The 19,197-nt window shown below is 41.8% G+C and overlaps 1 protein-coding gene across 9 annotated transcripts in view; it reads right to left on the bottom strand.

The window, feature by feature from the left end:
• The window catches only part of mical3a (microtubule associated monooxygenase, calponin and LIM domain containing 3a), a 133,405-nt gene that overhangs the window by 89,770 nt on the left and 24,438 nt on the right, over positions 1-19,197 (bottom strand). For 8 of the 9 annotated variants that reach the window (XM_041890602.2, XM_041890603.2, XM_041890605.2 and 5 more), the window contains exons 2-3: positions 10,202-10,437; positions 5,526-5,630 (exon numbers count right to left, since the gene is read on the bottom strand). The gene's annotated coding sequence lies outside the window, so the exon portion shown is untranslated. Of the gene's footprint in view, positions 1-5,525; positions 5,644-10,201; positions 10,438-19,197 lie in introns of all 9 variants that reach the window. The other variant, XM_041890601.2, reaches the window with a different exon arrangement.

Raw genomic sequence — 19,197 nt, 5'->3', positions numbered from 1 at the left:
ACAGTTGGTGTGATTATTGGCAAATGGAAGAAACACAAAATAACTGTCAATCTCCCTCTGCCTGGGGCTCCATGCAAGATCTTCCCTCGTGGAGTTGCAATGATCATGAGAACGGTGAGGAATCAGCCCAGAACTACACGGGAGGATCTTGTCAATGATCTCAAGGCAGCTGGGACAAGAAAACAATTCGTAACACACTACGCCGTGAAGGACTGAAATCCTGCAGCGCCCGCAAGGTCCCCCTGCTCAAGAAAGCACATATACAAGCCCGTCTGAAGTTTGCCAATGAACATCTGAATGATTCAGAGGAGAACTGGGTGAAAGTGTTGTGGTCAGATGAGACCAAAATCGAGCTCTTCAGCATCAACTCAACTCGCCGTGTTTGGAGGAGGAGGAATGCTGCCTATGACCCCAAGAACACCATCCCCACCATCAAACATGGAGGTGGCAACATTATGCTTTGGGGGTGTTTTTCTGCTAAGGGGACAGGACAACTTCACCGCATCAAAGGGAAGATGGATGGGGCCATGTACCGTCAAATCTTGGGTGAGAACCTCCTTCCCTCAGCCAGGGCATTGAAAATGGGTTGTGGATGGGTATTCCAGCATGACAATGACCCAAAACACACGGCCAAGGCAACAAAGGAGTGGCTCAAGAAGAAGCACATTAAGGTCCTGGAGTGGCCTAGCCAGTCTCCAGACCTTAATCCCATAGAAAATCTGTGGTGGGAGCTGAAGGTTCGAGTTGCCAAACGTCAGCCTCGAAACCTTAATGACTTGGAGAAGATCTGCAAAGAGGAGTGGAACATAATCCCTCCTGAGATGTGTGCAAACCTGGTGGCCAACTACAAGAAACGTCTGACCTGTGTGATTGCCAACAAGGGTTTTGCCACCAAGTACTAAGTCATGTTTTGCAGAGGGGTATTTATAACATTTTTGACATGCGTTTTTCTGGATTTTTTTGTTGTTATTCTGTCTCTCACTGTTCAAATAAACCTACCATTAAAATTATAGACTGATCATGTCTTTGTCAGTGGGCAAACGTACAAAATCAGCAGGGGATCAAATACTTTTTTCCCTCACTGTAGTCCCGATACAAATCTAGGGTTGCTACCCAAGCCAGCTGGTCGTTCGTTCTATCGGTTCGGTTGCTAGAGACGCGACCCAGTCGTTCAGTCTTTTTGTTCTGTATCTATGGACACGACCCAGTCGTTCGTTCTAAATGTATAGAATAACAGCAAAGTAGGTGCATTTCCATAAGCTGTTTTCTAGTGACATTTATTTGGCTACAACCATAATAATGAGCTAATGAGGTGCGATTTCGCCTGGCATAGAAAATGTGCTCACTCGTCAGGACACTGTTGTTCAGAGGAGCTAGCCAACAACACAGCTAACACAATCACTTCAAACTGAAGCTGGAAAGACTGCAAACTAGCTGCACTTCGTTTCGTTTTACCTTTTTCAATTGATATTTCTTTGTATATATCCATAAAAATGATGCCAGCGGATTCATGATTTCAACTGGCAGAGAAACGCTGCCTGCCTGTCTGTCTCGTCCCGACTCCCGACACGTTCATTACTATGGGACAGCTGGAGATCGAATTTGAATATTGAAACAATGTTGCAAATGTCGGAGAGACAGACAGCAAGGTTTATACAAATCTCGGCTGTTGAAAACTAAATGTTAGTCTAAAAGAAATGTGAGATAATGTCTAGATGCTTTTTATAGTGGAGATCAAGTTTATAAATTGCTTGGCTGGGCTGATGAGACAGTGGATTGCGCAGATGGAACAGAGTAAATAGGCATTTTAACGCAATAGATTTAGCCGGTGGTAACTTGTGGAATAGACACCGGCTGGAATACGGTTTTAACCAATCAGCATTCAGGATTAGACCCACCGTTGTATAATTCCCCTATAACTCACGGTATATTTGCACGGTAGAATTCAAAGGCTATAGTTAATTTTTACATGTTTCCTTTGAGCTGCTTTTGAAAGCAAAAGTCAAATTGAAAACAGTATTGGTATTGTTGAATTCGATTTTCATAATAGCAAGCTAGGACTGGTGGTTTTAGCTAAACTAGCAAGTCTGTTTGTTTGGTTATCATGGCAACTACTGTAGCTATCTAGTAAACTTGCTAGCTACTCCAGTGGATGTTGAACACGATTCTACCGGCAAATGAACACATTTCTAGTGGCAAATGTGTTCAATTATAGCCATGGCATAAAAGGGATAATCAACTAGGGCCTCTATGCGTTCTCTGGAAAATAATGCAACTCCGTGGAAGGTCAGTTCCACTCCACTAGCGTGTGTGGAGCACACGTTGTTCATTATTTTCCATTGAACGCATAGCCCGTTGTTGATTATCCCTTTTCGTATCGACCTGAATAACTGCATGGTTCATTATAGTATTGCATATTACAGTTAATAGTAATATCGGTACGTGCAGGTTGCCGTACCATAGTCAAGGTGAAGGTGCATTATTGGAATGCATATGTAAATTCATTCTGTTATTAAAAAGTTTATGCTAAACAGCATGGCTGCTTATTGCCTCGTTAATATACCACATTTATATTGGACTTGAGTGCAATTGTTTTGAGTATGAAATGTGTTGAGAAAACATCATGCAATAAAAACTAATTGCAGACCCTGGGTATTTAAAACAGAGATTATTAATTTTATTCTCCACACATAATTGTGTTCAGTTGTGCAAGCACCCATATAGAGTTCAGAAAAGTATCATGCTTTTGGGCTGAACTCTTAAAACAAAAACATTTGACTTGGTAGGCAAGCTATCTCGTCTTAAAATTGTAAAAAGCCCACATTACCTGTATGTCCGGTTTTCATAAATTTCAACAAAAACCACTGCAACTCCACTGGAAAAGTTCAAGGGTCACTTAAGTGGCTAAATGTAAACAGCTTCGTCCGACTAGGGAATGCTTGTCACACTGACCCAGTCCTGACTCTCAGAGCACAAAACTGGTGTACGCTAAATCACCATACCAAAGCTTGTAGACACAGCATATTATGTCCTTTTTTTTGCCAAACAAAAACCATTGATTTCAAAGTTTAACAAACCATACAACTCCAGGCAAAAGGCCTATTTTTTATTGTTTACACAGAAAATGGAACAAAAACACCTTTACTGGAAATGTGCAGATGAAAAGTTTGGTAACAGAATTACGGTAAAATCTCCCTCAATTTGTTATGCGACCACGTTTTCCAAAAACATAATATCTGCTCCGAATTAAGATTCAAACCTCTCTGCAGAAAGAATGGGGTGTCAGCTATGACATGACACCTTGAGTTTGAAAAATATATATTTTGGTTATTGAACTACAGAAGGTGAAGTGGATTTATATGAAGTTATGGAATTACAATAACGGAATTACATCATCAGTAAGAACCAGGAGAGGTGACATATGAGAGAGAGAGAGACTGTTTACACAGTCTTGCATTGGCCACCAGACGACAGAAATAAAAAAATAATTATGAGCTGAACATAACAGTATGCCAGTGGAACACTTTGAACACAACAACTGCGTCATTGCGCAAAATAGTACACAACATCATCTAGATATGTGTGCAACAAAAGTTCAACATTCACCTTCTGCTACCCATTGCTGTCAACCTGTTTACGCATACAGTTTGACACATACGTTTGATAAATCCAACTTATGCACCACACAGAACGCACTGCAACGCAATGCTGCAAGGCAAACGCAGCATTCCATTGCAAATGAATGTACTTCTGGTGTACCAAACCGCAATGACGCAGACGGTGTGTTCAAAGCGGAAGAGTGGACAGTAGCAGGTGACCCAACAGGTCATTACTATTGATTTCCCAATTTGGTAACAGAATTACGAGTTTTAGTCACTTAATAATTCATGAACAAACTTGATATCAGTAAATACACTAACTAATTGGTAGGTCTACCTTTACTTGTTACTTCTGTGAACTTTCATTATCCTCCCTCATGAGGGAGAGAAATTAGAAAATATCATCAAGATATGTGGGTTTTTGCTAACGGAAATACAAGGTTTCTTAAACTTACAGAAGGCAGAAGAAATTATCTGAAATATAAGTGTTGATATTAGTTGGCAGGGGTCTTTCAACATTATTGTATTTTTATGTATTTTTAATAACTTTTAAGACTTTTTCTGGTAGATGTTGTCTAAGACCCCTTTTCCATTTGTTTGACCAGAAATCAAAGACTTTGCTTATTCCTAAAAGGGAAAATGGTTGAACATTTTATATATGCCTTAATTTCTCAAAAATATAGACTTTTAGCTTTCATTTCACACCCAATTTGACATGTTCCTATGAACTTCACATGACATGTTGGTACTCATAGGTCCTTTTACATGGAAATGCCTCCTAGCAATTGACCATTAGATTTTACTCTTTAAATCAGACAATCAACAACGCCTTTGCTGGCACAGCTTTCACCACATTCTTGATTATATAATCACGTTTCTAATTCCAGCTCTTAATATTTTATGGCAACATGTTTGGTTAAGTTGTCAGGAAGGTAGGAGGATAAGCGCTTGATCGTAAAAGTCCCATAGGTCTGCCTCTATTTTGATTAAGTTGAAGTTGCCCTCATTGGACCTATGAAAAAGTTAAATATGACAACAATGACCTTCAGAAGGAAATAAAGGATTTGAAGAATGAGAATAAGTAACTGCAGTCAAACTATAGATTAGTAACAATAGCCTACACTAACTGGCTATAAGGTGAGATTGTGACTGACCAACTATGTCCAGAACAACTGACAATATGTACTGTATATTGCTCTCAATGGGAAAAGCACCATTTTCATTCAAACATAAAACTTCACAATATTATCATTCATTGGTACTGGTCTGGTACTGGAAAAACTACCTCTGTATTCTTGACGTTATCAGTCTTACTCGAACTGCTACATTAACTCCACGGTAGGCTGCTTTTACAAGGTGTGTCTTTCATGAGTCGAAGGAGGTTGTTGACTCAACACGCTTGGAATAACGGTCGAGAGTGACCTCATTTGGAACACTGGACAGATTTGAAAATGAAAGATAGCCGCTGCTCAATAAATTACTGAGGTAGCTCTTACAAAACATAACATCAAACATAACCGTTACTGGCACAGGCATGGGCATCAGACTTAAGACATATCCTTTTAAGGCTACCCAAACATACTAGGCCAAGGGGGGGGGGGGCAAGTTACCATGCTTTTCAGGGAAAATCTGACAGTCACTTCCAGCTGTTTACTTCCTCCTCTGTAGGAGTTTACTTTAAAAACTTCCTTTCATCTCCCTGGTGTTCCCTTCCATATCCCAGGCAGTCCCAGAGGTCAGAGGAACACAGGCACACTCTCTCACCCTTGTCATATTAATGAGCATTTCTTATTAGACAAGTCCAGGTAGTCTCTCCCTGTTTCAGTACATTTTCTTCCGTTCGGTCCCTAATGAACATGACCCCTGTGTGAAGTGTCATAGTGAGAGCTGAGAGAGAGAGAGGTGATTCTATAATCTAGCTCCAACCTGTCCGACTAGACTGCAACAGCCTCTTCCTTCAAATCAGCTGGAGAAGCTGAGTCAGCCTGCAGACTTCCTCCTCTCCTTCCTCCTTGGACTGTATCCCGGTCTCTAGGGAAAAGGACTGCAGATCAGAGTGGGCCTGGGTTAGCCCAGACACTTAGCAACATTTACATCCCCTATGAACACTGACCCAAGACCTTTGTCCTGGTCTAGGATCACCAGAGCATACACAGGGCCTGGCTAAATGCAACATAGTGGAATCAAGCAATAATCAAAATCAATGATGTAGGCTAAATGCACTGGATTGCTCTGCTAAGAAGGAGTAAGAGGCCACTTGTCTGTCAGGTTGAGACCTTATCACTTAGCCACAGACTGATTTTAGTGTATGTGCTGATGAATGGTCAAATCTGGGTCAAATGGAGTCATTTACAGTACATTAAGCTAGTCTTGATTGCATCAGTATATGGTCAATCAACAAAGATCAATTCCCCCCAAAATGGCATATGAGAGTCAAACATGGTTTGACAAGGGCACATATGCAATAAATGCAGCTGATTGATATAGTACAATTTTGACAGAATTTTCAAACATTGAATGAGGTCGTTCTGTTGTCCTTGTGCAATATTTCCCATTCATTGTGCCTAGGGACTTCAATGCCTTACAGTCAGTTTCCCTCCTGTGCTGAATAATAACATATTCCAGTGTAACCCTGTTGTTGACCTGCATTTCCATAATCTGCATAAATCAATTTGAGATTCCTAGCTTTGAGCAAGAAAACAAGTTGCATAAGAAGCCAGCCTACACCTCTCCCTCACTATGCTGTGGTCTCAAATAGAAAACGGAGACACACCAACAGCCTGGACTAGGGGTTATAAGGACAAATGTCAACTTCTTAGGCCACTTTCTTATTGCCTTTAAAACTAACTCTTAGTCTAAACCGTCTAACAGTTAGCAATATGAGAAAACATGGGACTCCACTAAAAATGTGTAACATACTATGGTTACAGGACCAACAATTATCATAGCCAATGCAGAAAGGGCCACCTAATATCTTCTGTGTAACAGAGAATGTTTCATGCAAAATGAGACAATGTAACAAGCTGGGTAAAATGTCAACCACTTGCAGTCTATGAAACGTCGATATGTATGCATATTAGCCAATAATTGATACAATTTAGCTCTTGCATGTGTTACAATGTTGCAAACCAACAAAAATTGTAAACTGCCAACGTAAACAACGAGTGAAAATGATATTTTGTAGCCGAATGCACATCAAGAAAGAGGAGAAACCGTTCAGAAAAGGTAACAGATGTGAACGAGTTGATTATTTAAAAAATTTAATCACCAAAGCGTAACATTCCGAAACGTGCAGGAGTAGCCTACTTACCTAGCTAGCTAGGATCTCAGAAAATGGGCACCGTTACAAACGATCCGCGAATGCACCTCTTCTTAGCTTTGGTCCATATGTTTATTGAATCCAGCCGTATATCCGGAAGATATATCCCATTTCGATTATTCTTGCCTTTTCTATATTCCACCTTGTATATATGTAGCTATGTTTTATTTGGTCTATAGCTTGGTTGGACACATTCAGCTACTCAGCGAGAAGGCGCAACTTGAAAACTGACAGAGGGAGAGGGAGAGCGCATAACGATGTTTTAGAGGGGGTGGGATAAACCTTCAACAATAGAAGCGCTTTTCGAAGACAACATGTTTGCGCAAATATTACAATGACATACATTAAAACACTATATATAAAAACTAGATTGCTCTAATCAAAGGGAATAGTTCTAATTTTGTGATACAACTCTGAATGTTCAGAGAACAGCAACGAGAAACCCCCTCAACTGTTCAAAGTGAGACAGCATGTTTTAACTGAGTTTAATCCGATTGGTTTCTTCGAACGTGACGCTAGACTGTGTGTTTGATTGCTAAAGTGGCTCGAGACAGTAATATGTGTATGCAAATACATGCGATGTAGTGAAAGCCTCTAGTGATGAGACATTTGTATTTAATAAAAGTGTGTGTGTGTGTGTGTGTGCGTGTGCATGCGTGTGTGTGTGTGTGCACGTGCACGTAGGTGCTCCTACAAATTATTATTGTCACCTAGTCTAGAGTCTATCTGATGTGGCATGGAGAGTTTAACAAGCACAAAGAACTATAATGGTTTTGGTTATTTAATGTTAAACTGTAGATGAGAAAAGGCTGAGCGAATGCAATGCCTCTCATCAAACTGAGATTGCTGTGTGAGAAAATTATAGGTTTCCCACTTGATCCCACTTGGCAAGACATCACATGAAAAGGCCCAGAGCAGAGAGAGACTTTACAGACAAAAATAAACATTTTCACTCTTACACTACTCCTGTTGTTCTTTATGAATCAAGCATCCAAGAAAATTATGGTGTCAAGGATCCTCACTTGCCCTGCCAGAATAAACACATCAGAGATTCATTACCCTAAAGATCATCAGACCAATAGGCCTCCATACGACCACCATGAACTCACATTGCCTCTTGTACTAATAACATTAAAGTGCCATGACTGTTCCAGGGGAAAGGTCAATTACATGCTGACGCTGGCTGGCCCTTAATAAGAAACACTTCAGTATCAAAGTGACTTGTGTTTCAAATGTACAAATGTTCACAAAGGACAGGGAGGATCGGAACACAACAACTGCTCCAAAATGTGACTTGTTGAGATAAAGCCAAGATAAACATATCCAAAATAGGCCCATATCTGTTCTAACGTGAGTGTTCAAGGGGATTGTGTGCAGCTGTGAGCCCCCCAAAAACACGAGCGTATTATGCTGGCAGGAGGAGCCCTTGTAACACATACATATACACACTCAATCGTGCACTCACTCACTCACTCACGCACACATACGTATACACATACACACACACACACTATCAACTTCCTGCACATAAGAGACTGTGGCTGCGCTCTCTAGGTCCCAGAAAGGCAGACACTCTCCTATCATTGGATGTATTGGACGGCCAAGCTGACTTCCAAGCACAGATAAATGTTCTCTATCTCTGCTACTGAAATTGATACTGCATGAACTTCAACTTGAGATGTTGACTTGATGCGTCATGGTATGTGTGTGAGAGGCTAATTTGTAATTACATTGCCACCAACCTGGTGGCTTTCTTATGGCATTGACATTGTTATCTGTCATATCATAAAACTGTCACCTCCCAAGTAAGCGATAAAAATAGAAAAAAGGGTCAAAGAATTTGAAAGCCACTGGAAAAAGCATGAAGAAAAATGGCTCTTACAAGACCAAAATTAATCACACACACTGCTACCTCCATGTATTTCTTATCATGCAGATGATCTGATAGAGGTTTAGGTAGGTCTACAGTACAACGGCAGGCAGATGAGCTCCTGGGGCTACACATACTCACACACTGACTCCGAGTCAAGTAAAAACAGTAGCCAGTTTAGTAATGTTTTCTTTATGGGGGGTTAAACCATTACCGTTTTAACTTTCCCCTTTACCACACAGTGAATCAAGGTCCTGTGTAATGGTTCCATATAAAGTCAAGTAAACAGAAAACGCTGTTCTGCCCTATTACATTAGTTGCCATTTACAGAGCTATGATAATTACACAAATGAGGGAAAACCAGATTCTATGAAATATCCTGCTGTCAAATAAATGAAATGACTATACTGCAGTTCTCTATTATGTGTAGATTGCATGTCTGTTGCGTAATAACACAATAATAATTATATTTTATGCCGATAATGTTATGCCACATTAGCTGTGCATGAAACAAGCCTAAAACAGCTTATTCATTGGCTAGGGTTGAATAGATTTCAAATTGCTGCTCTCACATATCTTAGGTTAAAAACAGATTGCATAATGACCAAATTACCTGCACAGTCTAATGATTAATTGACACCAGTGATCCTACCTACAGTATCCATGTCACCAGTGATCCTACCTACAGTATCCATGTCACCAGTGATCCTACCTACAGTATCCATGTCACCAGTGATCCTACCTACAGTATCCATGTCACCAGTGATCCTACCTACAGTATCCATGTCACCAGTGATCCTACCTACAGTATCCATGTCACCAGTGATCCTACCTACAGTATCCATGACACCAGTGATCCTACCTACAGTATCCATGTCACACACCTGTAGTACCTGTAGTGCTCACCATAGTGAAGGATAACACATTGTCTCCAGTCTCTCGCCATAGTCACAAGGACATTCCACATATTGGGCCTCCTGCCAGAACAGGTTGCACTAGTTGTATCTGAAGGGGTTTGCTAGTTAAACAAACCACAGGGGGCCCAAGAATGTCGACTGACTCCAACTGACTTGAGAGGGACCTTGCTGGGTGAGGAGCTAATAAAAGAGAGCTAACCACCCTTCTTTTGTTTTGTTTTATGACACCTCTCTTCCGCTGAAGATCTGTCCATTACAGACACAGAACATCTGTGAGATCTCACTGACTCCTGCAGACAAAGGACTCTTACGTAAGGGAGACAGCTCCTCACACATACCACACGTAACAAAGGAAACATGCATGATGTCATCCCTGCAATCTTCAAAGACAACTAACGGGTATGACATTGCTAATAATAAACACATGTTGTCACTCATGCAGCAAATATACATTCAGTGTGCTGGGTGTGTAGGAGAGAGTGGTGGCAGTACTTACAGCGGAAAGGTGCGCAGCAGAGGTGTCTGGGGTTTGTTCTCTTGCTCTCCCTCCCTCTGTCTATCCTCCCTCCTCTTCTCTTCCCTTCTCACCACGGTAAGATGCTGTCTGGACCAGTGCACATTGTCATGGCAACCTGAAAGAGGGATTCTCACGTGACCTAGTCGCCGAGCTCAAGGATTGGCCAGACAGGGAGAAAGGGGGCCCCTCCTCTCAGCGATGACATCACACGCCGCCTGTAAAGAAACACACAATGGGAAGTCTTAAGGAGGGGTGTGGTAACTGGAGCTAATGCACCAAGGCAACAGAGAAGGACTTGACTGACTGATCTGAGAGGTGTCTGTCTTGTCTGTCTGCCTGCCTGCCTGCCTGTCTGTCCACTACTACTGGGCTGGGCTTTGTAATGGGGTGGGCACAAAATGTACCCCCAATGCTCCCAGCTGGCAGGATACAGAAATAACACACGTTCAATAAGGCGTACCACATATGTGGGAGCTTGACCTGCTGGCCTTACACAGGCTTTACTACCAGGAGAGAGGCTATATATATATATATATTGCCAGAGACACCAGATAGATGCACTGCTGTTGTTCAGTCAAAGCTACTGTATGTGCAATATTCTACTCTGCGTGCAAATGCAAACACTTGAACAATGCATATTAGATACCTGTGAATGGTAAACAATAGATCATGTGCTCAGGCAGATGAACACATACAAACCCTGACAATGTTTATTATAATATCTATTTGACAGAGGCATTGAACAAAAACAAATGTCAGATGATATCACCCATTACAGAACTAATTGTGTCTATACACTCAGTAGCACAGACCAAGGCTTCTGTTTGCATTAGGGTAAAATAACGTTGATTGTCCTTTCTTGATAACTCATATCTAACAATAAGTGGTGTATTATTCATAATGGTGGGTTTCCTGAATGAGCAGATTACTGCACACTTACTTTCATCAACAGAATACATTTGCCAGAGCCTCAGTTGAAAAGAGTGAAACAAGCAAGAAACCCAATGGACTGTCATAGCACAGGCTGCCGAACAGCATAATTGCCATAATTACATAATGATAAGAACCTGCTTTAGATTTGCTGACATTTTACAGGCAAGAAAATGTTGAGGCTTGTGGGGCTTGGACTAAGTGCAACTAGCAATTGGAGCGCAGTTAGCTGGTGGCTGGGAAGCACATTCTTTTTTCTAGGCTTGCCTGTTTTGCATGTTATTTTGGCATTCATATGTGTCACATATCAGTTTGCAAACAATGTCAAAAATATATACATAATTGAGTTAATAAAGCCGCATACAAACATGGTCTCTTTTTTGTTTTCTTGAGTAAGGTAGCTCCAAAATGCAGGTGTTTCAGCCTAGCTCAGTGCTTTCTGTGCTGGTGGGGCAAGCAAGCAGAAAATACGGTGCATTGCGCCATGATTGGCTCAGTGTTCTGTCACTCATGGGGACACTACGTCACCGCCAAGTCTAAGGGTAGAGCTAGAAAATTCAAGCCCCTTGGGTGCTGCCATAGAGTTACATTAGAAGTGCCCATCCAAGAAGGCTCAAGGTCATTGGCCACAGATAAAATGACGTCAAATCACATTATATGTAGCAAGCAAGCAAGTTTATTTATATAGCACAATTCATACATCGAAGCAATTCAATATGCTTTACAAAGATGTTTATCAAATATAATGAAAACATCATAATAATAAAAATACAATAAAAAAAACATATAAAGATTACAAATTTAAAAATGGGATAAAAACATAGGAAGCTATAAGGCTAAACAGTGTGGTTAAGTTTAAGTGCTCAGTCATAGGCATGTGAAAAGAGAAGTGTTTTTAACTTGGATTTAAAAATGGATACGTTTGGGGCATATCTAAGATCTTCTGGTAGTTTATTCCAGTATGTACAGTAGCTTTGATTGGACTGATCATGTCAACATCATACTTTCAAAATCTTAGCTAGCAGTCATCATCATGAATCAAGTAGACAATCTACTGGCAAATCCTTTTTAATCCTTGTCATATGAAGAGAAATAATGAAGAGAAATTATAGATCAAACGTATCGGTGCTCATCGGCCATTGACCATAAACATTACACAACAAGTTGGAAATTGCAAATTCAACAACTGCAAGCATTGCAAAGTAATCCCTAGCCTGCTATTCAGTGGAGTGGCTGTGTGGTCCCAAAGTTTAAAATGATAAACATTCAACATTGGCCATGCTGTCAATGAAGCATGATTTGTGCCGCGCTCAAAACAACTGTTAACTGGGATCTGCGAAAACTTGACTTCAGTGAGTTCAAGACAACTGGGAAGTTGGGAATAAATGAGCTCCGACTGGGAAAATACGTTTTGAACGGTCATCCAACTCAGAATTGTAAATCCGGCCTCTTTCTCTTTCTTTGATGACAAAATTTGCCTACGAAGGACCGCCGCGCCACCTTCCTGTTCAAGTGAGCAGAGCACAACAAGGTGAGTCCAAAAATGTCTTGTATGCTGCTGCATAAATGATGTATTATGCCAGGGAGATATGTATACTGTAGCCAAGAAAGTATTACTAAGTGTATGTTGTGTAGTTAGCTGTTAGTAGCCCATGTGCCTCACCCTAATAATTTGGTCCCTTTCCCCCCTCATAACTTAGCCTACTATTCTGACTTGGTGGTGCACATGTAGCCTATAGCCTGTTTTAGAGAAATGTAATCATTGAATATTGTAAGAACTTTCATTGTCTGCTTATATGCCCCCTTTATTTATCCTACAGTTCTGACTTGGTGTACAGGAAGAATACTGTAAGAACGGCCCATGTTCTGAATTCTGTCGCTGTACATTTCAAAAGTGCTAAACAAATAGTTATATTGACTAGGTCCATCCTAGCTCGCTCATTAATGTCTTAACCGAAATTACGGATTGCCTCTTATCCGCTTGTCGTCCCCTTATGCCATAGTTTGTACATCTCAATTGTCATTAGAAACCACATTTGTTTAAGCAAGTCAGCCATATCAGCTATGTTTTTTTTAAAGGCAGTAAATGAGGCTGAATTAACTGTTTCGCTGCCAGACAAGGCTCCGCTGATAGCCAGGTGTAGCAGTGGTAAGATGTTGGGACGGTTGTTTGGACAGCTTTATGTAGGCCCTAACAGTTGGTGGGCACTGTTTGTCACCGTTATAGTGCAATTAATGTATTGTTTAGTGTTGTGTTGTGTATTGGCTTTGCTGGCATGCATCCCACTTCTTTTTGCTAAAATCGCCACTGGGTCCAGGGTACACCCTGATTCACCCAGACCACAGACGTGGATGCAAATATAATGGTCTGTGATTGGTCCAGTCTGCCAAACCTGGGATGAGATGTGAAGTGTTTTTGGGACATATCGGTGAGGTCATTGTGTAGTCTTTGCCATGAATGCACTCATTTTCAGAGCATCTCCATTCTTCATAAAAAGCACATTCAACACAGAGTTGCTTCCTATCCATGGAATACTGTAATGGACTTCAATGACATTCCTTTCTGAAGCTCAAGCTTCACAACCACAACAACAAATACAACCGTTTTCCCAAGAAATCAGGACCACTCCAAACAGACATACATAAAACGACCGTGCACTGCTGCTCGAATAAGGTTCAGCTAAACTTCCCAGGGTTTTCAGTGAACAATTAATTAACTGTCTTGTTATCTCTGATCTGTGTTTGCCATTGTGAACATACAGTCTCCTGATTGGCTGGGTCTGGCTGGGGTCTTGTTGGGACAGCGACTGTCACAGCCAATCAGAGAGATTGCTCAAACGCAGCACTTCAGAGTTATGTATTTTCACTTCTAATGCAATACTGTAGCCGGGCAGGCAGACTTGTGGAATGTTAGGCCTACTAATAAAACATACTCTGCCTGTTACCAAGGCCATCCATTTCTCCAAGGAAACAGACAAGCAATATAAAAGTGTAATTCTATTTAACATTAATGAAGCATTACTACAGTATATTCTATAATGTTATGTTTTTTAAATAATTCGTCAAACAAAATTATTGTTTTATATTTAGATTGAATGCCTTTGTGTTAGGTTATTTTATGGTTTGTAGTCATATAAAGTGGTAACGTTAGAACTGTACGTGGCTTAGACTGTAGAGACCATCCCACATGAGACAATTACCTCAGCAGTCGAAGCCCTTAGCCCTTAGTAAGGAGTGGTCCATCCTGTTGGTCACACACACACGCCCATACACACCTGCACGCTCGCACGCACAGCCAAATGTTTTACATTTGAGTCATTTAGCAGACGCTCTTATCCAGAGCGACTTACAGTTAGTGAGTGCATACATTTTTTCATACCGGCCCCCCGTGGGAAACGAACCCACAACCCTGGCGTTGCAAGCGCCATGCTCTACCAACTGAGCTACACGGGGCATGATAATCCAATTATTTTCCACTTATGTTGACTTTTCCAAAGAGACAGAGAAGAGCTTAGATCATCAACATAAAAGCGAGTGTAGAACAAAAGACAGTACAGTACAGATAGTTTCCTTCCTTCCTAAGGTCAGAGAGTATCGACTGTACTGTAACGTTTAGTGCTTAAATGAACTCAATATCAAGTCTATGAATAAAGTGTAACACAATGACTCTCTTGATATCAAAAGCCAATTTGATACATTTTAAGTATAGATTGTATTTTTACTGTGGTGGGTTACAGTCCATTAATGTTAGTGTTCTCCAAGTGTATTGGTGTTCGTGTCTATAATTGAAGCATGTCATGTTATGAGTACCAGGGTTCTGCAAGGCATTTGGTAGTAGCTTGCTCTCTTGTTTCTGTATCAGAGAGCCTAGTATCCTTTTTATATACTGTATGTGGATATACCCAGCCTCGATATGCCAGGCCTGCCTCCTTAGCCCTATTGCTTTACATATTGGGAGTGGGTAGGGGTTTGATGGGATCTTTGACGTGTGAGTGGGTGCTGGTGGGTTCACATTCCATTCAGGATCTCAAGAAGAAAGGTCAGTGTGTGTAGATCTACAGTTACCACACTGCCTTTAGCCCTGAGTGAAACACACACACACACACACACACACACACACACACACACACACACACACACACACACACACACACACACACACACACACACACACACACACACACACACACACACACACACACACACACACACACACACACACACACACACACACACACACACAATCACAAGCACAGTTGACGCCCTTACACAGTATGAGCCCATGTTGCCTTGCCTCAGGGCACAACCAGGCTATCATCACCACTATGTATTTACAGAGGGGCCTGGCTAATAGACGCTAAAGCCAGCTCTCTGACAGATCTGGAATGCTACGGTGTGACGATATGCTGTAACATCCTGTGTTGCCCCCAATAATGGGCCTACAGAGTGTTGTATGCTGCAGGAGATTTGCAGGCCACATAGGGACTATCGAGAGACACAGCCTGGCTGTCTGAGCCTCTTACTGGCTGTGCTCCCCGCCCATTATGGTTGATTTACATGGCAGTGCCCCGACCCATCTGGGCGACCAGACTGGAGGCTCATAAAGGGCAGGTGTGATGATGAGAGCAGTGATACTAATGGGCATGGTCATCAATGGGCCAGTCATTAGGAGCTCTGACACGGGCCACTGAGCATGGAGAGCACACTGCACAGGGCTGCTGGGACTGCGCACTGCAGAGAGAGAGGAGAGCAAGGGCACTGCTGCAGAGTCCCCATGTGTTACTTATTTGGACACACACAGTTTATTGTGAGCCCTGTTTTATTGGATAAACAAGCCTTCTTTTACACACTGAAAAACCAATAAATAAAAGAGCAGATGAAGATTAAATTGCCATTGCCTAACAGTCTGAATAAGAGACAAAGGTTCGGGGTCATTCTGTCCGTGACCTCTTAATGCTCATTAGTCTAAGAGGGAGCCATAGAACGAGATAAAGGGATTAGTACATGATGCAAGGTGACCCTCCCCTCCTGCAACCTGCCATTTTTCCTCCGGTCTACAAACCAATGTACTGTAGGCTGACAGGTTTGATGGGTTGGTTTTCTGGTATGACCCATAGACATATTATCACTACTGGGAGCATATGGGTGGAAAATATCACTAAAGCTAAACAAACACTCATATGACATGAGGAACTCTTCTTACAGACTGGTGTTTGAGTACTGCAAATATGAATGATAGAATTCCTGGTAGGCAACAATTAAACAAACATTTACATGCCATAGTGGATCATCTATTCAAACTAAAACCAATTGCACAAGTTCTTATGTAATTTACGTCTTTAATCAGATATATATACACCGGGAGTTCAGAATTAAGACATAATAGATGCACTTTAGTTTTGTATTTTAAGCAACATGAATCCGGGCCGACCTGTAACGTGAACATTTAATTTCCTCCTTAATCATAGAGTTTTATCCATAAACAACATAAACACACCGATTGTAAATTATGTACAGATGTTGGATCTTAATTTGATCACTCTTTTGTTGTTGCTATCCAGACTAAACCTGAGACAACACTCCATAATCAACTCCAGTCTTTCTGAGGAGAGAGAGATAGAGAGAAAGGGAGAGAGAGTCAGTCCAAGTCAGTCAGTGGCTTTCTGTGGTCAGTGTCAGGGCTATATTTGTGTTAAGTAGACCTCAGACAAGGGCTGTGACAGGGCAGGGCTGAGACAGCAGTAGTGGTCTGGCAGCCGCCTCACTGACTGGACACAGTCCTCACACGGCCTGTTCTTTATTGGGTTTCTGGGTTCAGTATAGATTGACCCTAGCCAAGACATGGAGAAGTCAGAGAGGTCAAAGGTCTTGGTCAGTGGTCCAGACCTGGGTGACCCCAAGAAACCTCTCCTTGTTGGACTTAAATAACTTAATATAGGTACTGTACAGAATGACTGAGGGTGTCGAGGAGTTCATGGTAACTGATGCCTTCTAGAGTTACACTCTTAGATACAGAAGACCCTATTCAACACGTGGAGGGGGCAAAGGTCCTGGTCAGTGGTCAGGTGTCGAAGAGTTCATGGTAACTGAGGAACCTTCTATGGTTCTCATGGTGTCGGACGAAGATCACCATATTATAAATCCCTATGTTTTACTATGGAGAGTGTCACATCTTCTACCCACATTCAGCCCCCTGGGTCATATTCATTAGGCACCAAACAAAAGAAAACAGACAGAGAGGGACTTTCTGAACTTGACCAATAAGAAACACTTGTTTTTGCTTTCTGTTACAAAAATGTTGTGCTATGGTGTACCCTAATGAATATGACCCTCTTGTTCCCACGAGTCCTATGGTCGAGCACAGAGAGAGACTCAGAGCACATGCTGTTCCCAGCATGCAGGACCCATTACCGGGTATTGATCAAGATGCATTAGTCTTTAACTCATCCAGCAGCAGAGACAAAGACAGGCAGCGGGACACTAATTGAATTAGGAGCAGCTGTTCGGTTCCCGTTGGTATTCCTCCTCCACTCATCTCATGTTGAGGACAGGGCAGTGGCAGAGCAAGGTTGGGACAGGACAGGAGAGTGGTCTTAGTCGGATTTATAGAGGCTCTCGCCGTATCGCTCTCCAAACAAGCAGTAGACGGAATACTAATCACCATGATTTGATCTGGAGTACGGGGGTCCATGTTCTTATTATCCAATAGAACTACAGTTATACAGTGCAGTTAATAATTCTAAATAAATCGCCGGATACAATTGAAGCAGGCATTTATTTTGAGAAATGGTATATTCTGTCATGTGTGCGTTCTTGTGTGTAGTTTGTTTTTGCGTGGGCATGTGTGTGTGTGTGTGTGTGTGTGTGTGTGTGTGTGTGTGTGTGTGTGTGTGTGTGCAATGCATGGTGTGTGTGTGCACTGTATGTATACTGTCTGTATGTGTATGTATACTGTATGTATACTGTATGTATGTGTATACTGTATGTATGTGTATACATGTGTATTTGTTTGTGTGTTCTAGGCGTATTACGCCAAAGCTTTATGTCTTTGTGCCTCTCTCAGCCGGCCAATCACAGGCTGACCGTCTGCTGCAGCTCAAAGCTCTACCGCACGACTGGCAAACAGGGCTTTAACACAAGGTCAGTTACCATGGCAACCAGATCTTCCCGCCGTGGCCTGCGTGACGATTCAGAGCCCTGTTAGCTGAGACACTGTCGGTGACATCACTCCACTGGGAACACAGTGAAACATGGCGGGTGACTGCACACACACACATATAATGTACACACAGACAATGTACACACAGACAGACAGACAGACAGACAGACAGACAGACAGACAGACAGACAGACAGACAGACAGACACACAAGCATGCATGCAAAAGCACACACAAACTGTCACTCCTTCAACTGCTTTTCCTAGTACAGCTCACATTGTCCACACACATCTACAGTGGGGAAAAAAAGTATTTAGTCAGCCACCAATTGTGCAAGTTCTCCCACTTAAAAAGATGAGAGAGGCCTGTAATTTTCATCATAGATACACGTCAACTATGACAGACAAATTGAGGAAAAAAAATCCAGAAAATCACATTGTAGGATTTTTAATGAATTTATTTGCAAATTATGGTGGAAAATAAGTATTTGGTCACCTACAAACAAGCAAGATTTCTGGCTCTCACAGACCTGTAACTTCTTCTTTAAGAGGCTCCTCTGTCCTCCACTCGTTACCTGTATTAATGTCACCTGTTTGAACTTGTTATCCGTATAAAAGACACCTGTCCACAACCTCAAACAGTCACACTCCAAACTCCACTATGGCCAAGACCAAAGAGCTGTCAAAGGACACCAGAAACAAAATTGTAGACCTGCACCAGGCTGGGAAGACTGAATCTGCAATAGGTAAGCAGCTTGGTTTGAAGAAATCAACTGTGGGAGCAATTATTAGGAAATGGAAGACACAAGACCACTGATAATCTCCCTCGATCTGGGGCTCCACGCAAGAGCTCACCCCGTGGGGTCAAAATGATCACAAGAACGGTGA

The sequence above is a fragment of the Coregonus clupeaformis genome, chromosome 11, assembly GCF_020615455.1.
Source record: "Coregonus clupeaformis isolate EN_2021a chromosome 11, ASM2061545v1, whole genome shotgun sequence".
NCBI lineage: Eukaryota > Metazoa > Chordata > Actinopteri > Salmoniformes > Salmonidae > Coregonus > Coregonus clupeaformis.
The sequence above is the reverse complement of the archived record's forward strand: the minus strand, read 5'-3'. Positions and strand labels throughout refer to the sequence as shown.